Source organism: Lonchura striata, chromosome 4, assembly GCF_050655825.1.
Source record: "Lonchura striata isolate lonStrDom1 chromosome 4, ASM5065582v1, whole genome shotgun sequence".
Classification (NCBI taxonomy): Eukaryota; Metazoa; Chordata; class Aves; order Passeriformes; family Estrildidae; genus Lonchura; species Lonchura striata.
The window spans coordinates 63,883,112-63,890,987 of NC_140706.1; the positions used below are offsets into that span (position 1 = coordinate 63,883,112).

Below are 7,876 nucleotides of genomic sequence, written 5' to 3' on the forward strand. Positions count from 1 at the left end.
ACTGGACACAGCACTCGAGGTGTGGCCTCACCTGTGCTGAATACAGGAGGACAATCACTGCCCTGGTCCTGCTGGCTGATCCAGCTGATCCAGGCCAGGATGCCACTGGCCTTCTTGGCCACCTGGGCACAGCTGGGTGGTGTTCAGCTGCTGTTGGCCAGCACTCCCAGGTCCTTTTCTGCTGGGCAGTTTTCCATCCACTCTACCCCAAGTCTGTAGCGTTGCATGGGGTTGAACTTTTGCACCTGGCCTTGTTGAAACTCAAACAGTTTTCCTTAGTTCCTCGATCCAGTCTGTCCAGATCTCTGCAGAACCTTCCTACCCTCCTGGAGGTCAGCACTCCCCCTCAACTTGTCATCTGCAAACTGATTTTGTCTAGATCACTGATAAGGATACTGATCAGGGCTGGCCCCACCACTGAGCCCTGGAGAACACCACTGGTCACTGGCTGCCTGCTGTATTTAATTCCATTCACCACCACTCTGGGCTTGGATAACCAGCCAGTTTTTCACCCAGCAAAGATTATGATTATCCAGTTTCTTCAGAAGAATGTTGTAATGGGGAATCAGATAAGACAAGCATAACTTGCCTTATGCCCTTGCTGACCGAGCCTCATCTTCTGGTTGTCCTGTACTTGCTACAGGATAACACTCAAGATGATCTGCTCTATGACCCTCCCTAGCAACACAGTCAGGCTGACAGGCCTGGTCCCATTGCTGAAATTTTTTTGTGTGTCTTTTAGTGCAGTAGCCAGATTAACCTGCAAATGGGCTTTGGCCCTCCTAATTTTCTTGCTGCTTAACCTCCTGTTTGCTCATGTTGTGTGCATTGGTGTAGTGGCACTTCAGTTGAGCTGCTGATTCCACCACCTCCTTGGGGAGAGATCCTACATGACCATTCTCAGGTGCTTCCATGGTTTCTAAAACATCACTGACCTTTGCATCTTTTTTGCTATATAGATCTCCATCCCCTGCCTTCAGTGGCGGATAGAAGGAACTCGCTAGCACATAGTCACTCAAAAACTGGTGGGCTACCTTCAAGTTTGCCTCTAGTGAGCCTGGTTTTACCATTTTCCCCATTTTATTTTAAAGTTGTTTTGATAAGCCCTGTGAAAAGACCCTTTTCTTCCTTTGGGACAGGTGTACCCCATCCATTGCCAGAAGATCCAGTGTTAAGTAGACCAAATCATGATCAAAATCCCTAAATTCTGCAGGTGATACCAGGCTTGAAGCCAGGTATTGGTCTGCTGAATTATACCATTCCTTCCCTGCAACAGGATGAATAGAGGAGAGCAACAATTGTTCTCCTGATCCCTTAACAGTCATCCCAAGACCCTGGAGTCTCTTAATTGCCCTTGACCTTCTTGTTGCAACTTCATCACTGCCTACCTGAAAAAACAGAAAATGGATCATAACCAGAGGGTTGTGCCATAAGATGACACTTTCACTTGACATCTTTAACCCAGGCCCAAGGAGGGATGCAGACTTCCTGAAGAAGCCTGCTTGATCTGTATATGGGGCTTTCTGTTCCCTTCAGAAAGGATCTTCTACGACATCAATCTGTCTTTTTTCTCTTTATGGAAGTAATTTTGACACAGGGCTGAATTAACTTTAGTGACACCTCCAAGCCAGATGGACCATCCTCCTCATTAGTGTTCCATTCCAGTTGCAGAGCCTGCCACCTCATGTGCCAGGTCACCTGGGGCACTGGGGCAGTCACAGGTGAGATGTGCAGAAGTTTATTGACATTCCTCCACTCTTAAATCACTGTGCTCTGCCAGGCACAGAGAGAACTAGGAATCCCCTGTGCCATGCAGGGCCTGTTTTGGGATGAAATTCCAGCAGTTTGTCTCTCACACCCCTGGAGCTCTCATATCCCGGAGCTCTGGCTCTGTAAATTCCTCTGTAAATTCCTGCAGTGTCTCTCACACCCCCAGATATCCCCATTCCCAGAGTGCTAGCCCCTGTACCAGGGGTTGCCCACCGCTGCTCTCAGGTGCTGGTGCAGAGCAGAGCACCACTATAAAGTCACCCTAAGCTTCAAACAGCCCAGTAGACTCCCAAATTTAACACCTCTATTGAGCTATAAATGGTGTTTGTTTAGACGATGTTCATCTATAATTATCTTCTTCCAAGAAAAAATAACCATGTGGTTTGGTTTACCAAATATTTAGTTAAATGTTTCCATTTAAGTGAAACATGCCAATTTCATTTCTAACTGAAAGAAATACATTTCTAAGAGAAAGAATTAATTTCTAATAGAAAGAAACATCCCTAGAGAAAAAGGGAGCACTTCACTATGTACTTCTTGGAAAGTATAGCCAAACATGCTGTGATAATTATGATCAGGAGTTTTTTCCACAGTATAAGACTCTCTTAAAGTTAAGTTGCCTAAAAATATCTTTGCATAGAAGGAATCGCAAGATAGTGGTTGTGCACAGGAAGGAGAATTTCTTATTAAACCTATACAGATATAATTTTGCAGGTTGTGACAATAAAATCTGTGACAAGTTTCTGTTCCCCACATCTTTCCCTCTTTTCCAACCTATATGAATCTATGATTCCATGACTAGGTAAAAAGTGTTATTTTTAACAAGACTCACCAGTGCATATATTTACTTTTGTTTAGTACTGACTAAAATCTCTCTATTACACTGCTGTCATCTACAGAAATTCTGTCACTGTTTTCAGTAAGATTCCACTGGCTGCAGATTTTCTGTTCTCTGCCTGCATTTAATGTTCTTTCAACTGTATACACTAAGAAGTAAATAACTTTTCTCCCAGATTTCTGCCTCTGTCCTTGCTATATTAACCAGGTTCAGAGCACTAGCTGTTTTCTCCTCATTTTTGATGAGTGAATTTGTTAGCAAACAATGACAAATTTTCACAGGCTAGCACCAGTTTTCATTTGCTATTTCTCTGACACAGCAGAAACAGAGAAACAGGTGCCAAGCGTGAGATTAAATACAATACTTAAACTATGTCTTTCATAATAAACCTTAGTAGACAGTTTTTAAAAGCATTTAATAATTTGAAGCTAAGCTCCAAGAGCTAAGCTGTTTCTAATGAAGAAAACAAGAAAACAAGAGGATGCCAAAAGTTGTGAAATACTCACAAGTCTCGGAGTGCTGAGCAGCAAGTCAACACGACACAGAAGTTAGGATAAGGTTTGCATAAGTGACAGCGGCAAATGCTCCACCCCCTCCTCCATTCTTGTTTTACTTTCAGTTGTTATATAAATAAATTTGTACCTAATAAGGTGGAAATTATTCTCGTGACAAAGAGCAGATCGTAGGGATTTCCTGCTGCCATTTCCTAGCAACTTTCAAACTTGGGGAAAAAAACCCTAAACAAAACAACAAAAAAAACCAACGTAAGCGGAAATACATATGCCTACAATTTAAAAGGCAGGCAAGTGAGTGCCAAACATGAAAGGCAGCAGACAGATTGATATCTGAAGCATAGACCTTCCTGGATATTCCAGTTTAGCATTCCCTAAAGGAAAGAAGGCTCATGGTTTGTGCCCTTGTTGGTGCACCTCATAGCTGAAGTGTAACCTCCCGACCAGAGCTCAGCAGAGCTGCCTACCTTGGAAGCAAACACTGCAGCTGTGTGCTGTGACTCCTCCTCTTTCCAACCAGAACAGTGTTTTTTACTGGCGCAGCTGCCTTAGGAGGGAAAATGAAGTGGCCTTTCAGGACAACACCAAGAAGCCGTGGAAGAAGGTTATGAGGACAGAGAAGAGCTTCTCCAAAAGGCTTCTCCATCTGGCTTGCTGTGGAACAACAGGGAAGGGAGGTGGTATAGGCCAGCAGAAGAGTATTCTTGTAATGGATCTGAGAAGAATAATCTGCAAATTGCATTGGGATCCAAAGTTGTGGATTTTTAGCTGTAAAGAAAAGTGGAGGTTTAGTTTCTATAATAATCACCAGGAATGGCAACTGTACACCTAAAGTCCTGCCTAGACACCTCATCATAAAAAAACTTTTGTTCCTTGAGATAAACTCGAATGTCTTGAAGATGAGGCTTAGCAGCTCCCCAGGAATACTATCAGGTTTCCAGGAAACATTACTTACCTATGCAAGGTTTATGCATTCAAGAGGCAACAGTGAAAACAGTTCTTGATCTCTGTGCAATCTTTTTTATATCCTCAGCTATGCTGTTCTGGGTGCTGGTTGTTATTCATGTTATATGCATGTCGCACTTAAAGGTGGTAAAAATAGTCTGCAGCTAAATGACAGGGGTTTAGAGCTCTGACTACTTACTAAAGAAGAGATGAGTTTCTGGAGCTGGGAATTTCCTTCTTGTTTCTCAGTGAAATCATGTTTTTTTCAGGAGCACTACTTATAAAACAATACCAGTTAGCTCACTGTGCTGGCATATTCTATTACAGAAAGATTCAAAAAATCTATTTATGAACATAAATATGACTTCTGTGTCTTCACCAGCTGTTGTACAAGTGAGAGAAACAGGACCTGAGACCGAATGTTTCCAGAGAGTAGTTACAGGTGGCTACATAAAAAATGCATTGTGTGGGACAGCTGGCTGCCATTTCTTAGCACCCTGGTGTCCTGTGGTCCAACATTTGGATCCAACATCCATTCTTCAGAGAAGGCCCTGGAATGAAATACCCCCACATTAACTACCTCCTGCATGGGTTCAGACTTGTCATAACTGCTACTGCAAACAACTTAAAAAAAAAAATGCAGAACTCACAATTTCGTGCTTGTCAGGGACTCTTGGCTCTCTCACATGATACCTTATCTGTGCCTCCAGAAAAGCAGCTACTTGTGTTCCTGGTACTTTGCCTCAATGCAGGCTGTGAATGTGACTTTTTAAGCTGGTGAACAGACGTGAGAGATGAAATCTGCTTCGCCTGGCAGCTGTTAGAAACCAGGACAGGATTTGAAAATGGAAATAAAAGTACAGACTTTCCACACCTAGTGACAGATTATGAAAACAAGTACCAGCAATGCAGGAAAAACATCAGCTTGGATAAATATTTAATCCAAAGGAACATAGCCATTTATGAACTGTCTTGTGATAAGAGCACTTATTTTCAGACAAGAGTGGTCATAAATACCTGTTTCTTCAGCTCACTCCAGCTCGAAGAGTGAGAGTAAATTATATCAAGTGTACATGTGATTACATATATGTACTTGGACTCCAAGGTGTCTCATATTTTGCACTGTTCAAATCTGAAAGAAAATGGAGTGTTTTCCATTTTTTCTCTTTGATGTGATAATTTTGCTATGCTAACTTGGACAGAATTTTCTAAACTAGGAGAAATTTATAAGCAAACAGACAAAAACAAGCACACAAAGATTGAAGTATTAACTAATTATGTGAGAACAGGGAAAGAATAACTTGCTTTTCCAACAATTTCCTTTGAACACAGCAAAATGGAATTATTGCATATAGAGTGGGTTTTTTTTAACTATCTCTCTGGGTTTGTTCTTTCTTTAAGCACTGCATTTTGCTGGCATTGCTGAAGTTTAGAATATATTTCTAGCTTAATATAAAAACTATTTCTAAAAATTACATTAGTTTTATATAAAAGTAATGCAAGTGTTAGTATATATTATATTACAGTAGGGTGGCAATACCACCAGCACTCCCTCAAAATTTAACTCTCATTCATTCTCTTAATTACACAAAAATGTGCTCAGTAGACATTTTATAAACATCTACTTGCTGCTAGCCATATTAAGGTGTTCATTTATAGCATAAATTATTCTCAGATTATCAAAAGCAAAATATGTCTTTCAATTTATGCAAGTTTAATTGGACACAGGCTGTTTGGCAATATACAGGCAATTATTCTCACTAAGAATCAACTAAAGTGTAACTTAGTGGTTTAAGTGCAGTGACAAAGAATGTGAATGCAAACAGTAAAATTAAAACAGATGCATGACTGTCATTTTGGAAATAAAGCAGGAAAACTGAAAACTCACACATGACCATCCTGGTTTGAAGCAGCATTGCCCAAATGTTTTGTGCAACTGCGTGACTCTCACCAACAAGTGTGTGGTTTCTCTCTTCCTAAAAGTCTGCCTATATTCTCATGGAATTCCTCTGGAATTGGTGTTAATTCTTTTGCTGAACAGCAGGAGAGGAAGTCTTGCAAAAGGAGCAGGAGTGAAGAAATGGGACGGAAGAAGTCTTTTCCAGATCAGTCTATGTGATCGGATGGGTATACAAAAACCAGCAGTTCTACCAAAACAGACCCCTGTAGGATGGCCCCAGCTGACTCAGCCCAATCCAACTTCCACTGCTAAATTTCTGAACGCTTAAAGAAGGGAATGCACTACACTCCTCTCACCTACTGTCTTAGTATCAGTCATTTTAATAAAAGGTCTTGAAATTAAGGCCTTCACTGCTGAGTTATCTGCTCTGATAAGACAATGCTCCATAATAATTTAATTTTCTTTAAATGAATTCCAAAACTTTTAGCAAACCTGAACCCAAATATACAGGTACATTCAGAATATACTAATTGCAAACATATCTCTTCCAAAGTACATTTTTTTCCTTATAATATTCATGCCGTCTTTGAATTTTTGCTCCAGGTCTGAACCACTACACCATCAATTATCAACCCTATGAATTTCTGCATAGGAGAATGAAGGAACTGTTTTCTTCCTCTAGGTGACAAGGTGGATATAAAGAGCTGATAAAGATATACAATTTTGGCTCCCTCCACCTTTGCCAGTGTGGCAGCCAGAGGAGGTAGTTCCAGGGGAAGCAGCCTTCTGCCTCTGAAAAGTCACGTCCCAGTCATCCCAGCAGCTTTCACCATTACTCCATGGTGGTTTAGCAAAGGTGAGCCTTGATTCTAGTGATAGAGGCCAGGAGCAGAGTGCCTTACTACTGAGAAGGACAGGACAGAGGGGAGCTTGTGTGATGAGGGACTTATATCAATCTGTCTTTCAGATAAGGTAGGAAGGTGCATTGCTGGAAATTATCATATTCATACACTTAACTGAATTTGGTATCTGTTCTGCACCAGTGCTGTAAGCACACATGCCAATATTCAGGAGTGAAATTGCTCTATGGAGCAGTTACTGCTGTAATAGAACATGTAATGTACTAAACATGTTACTAGATTGGGAATGTATACCCTCTGAAAATCTAGGCAACTTCTGCTTCATGGCTCATACAGGGCTATAATCTGTCTCTCTTTTTTTTCACACTAAATTGTAATGTTTCCTAAATTATAGACTCTTCAGATTGCTTATTAAAAACTGGCATTGCAAAACTGGTACTTAATTTCTAGGCACATCTGGAGAGACATTTTTATTACGCCTTTCAGAAGCATGCACAATATTTCTGGCATGTTATAATTTATCAACTATCGCCACTAAGAATGAGCTATTCCTATTCAAAGAGACAGTGTTTCCAAGCAACCAGATCAGATGCTAAGTCAGCAAAAGCAAAACAAAGGGAAAGGCATTTAATGCATAAAATCTGTAGAAATATGTTTCTGAATCTGTAAAAAAAGTTAACACAGAGAAATGTGCAACTCTTAGTTGGAGTTCTGTTAGGACCATGTAATCTTAAGTGCCAGGTAAGCTAGTCCCTCCCAGTACTTATAAGTCACATAAAATAAATATAAATATGTCGCATATTTAGACAAAATATTTGCAATATTTCAGCCTACAAGTTTTCCTAAGAAAGTTGCTCTTCAAATTGCATGATAGGAAAATTCTGCATATAAATAAATTATAAAAAATGTTATTAAAGTTCACCACAAATAAAAAAAAAAAGCTGGCTAATATCCCAAAGGGAATCCTTTCACTATAGATGTTCTCTCAAATTATACTTGTGTTATTTCTCTCTGTGTTAATCAGACTTGAGTGGAGCAGCCAGACCACAAA

The 7,876-nt window shown here is 40.4% G+C and overlaps 1 protein-coding gene across 8 annotated transcripts in view; it reads right to left on the reverse strand.

Annotated features, from left to right (window-relative positions):
- The window catches only part of IL15 (interleukin 15), a 45,072-nt gene extending 41,197 nt beyond the window's left edge, over positions 1-3,875 (reverse strand). For 3 of the 8 annotated variants that reach the window (XR_014954916.1, XR_014954915.1, XM_085578239.1), the window contains exon 1: positions 3,115-3,581. The gene's annotated coding sequence lies outside the window, so the exon portion shown is untranslated. The other 5 variants (XM_085578237.1, XM_021526527.4, XM_085578238.1 and 2 more) reach the window with 5 other exon arrangements.
- Between the last annotated feature and the right edge of the window lie 4,001 nt (positions 3,876-7,876).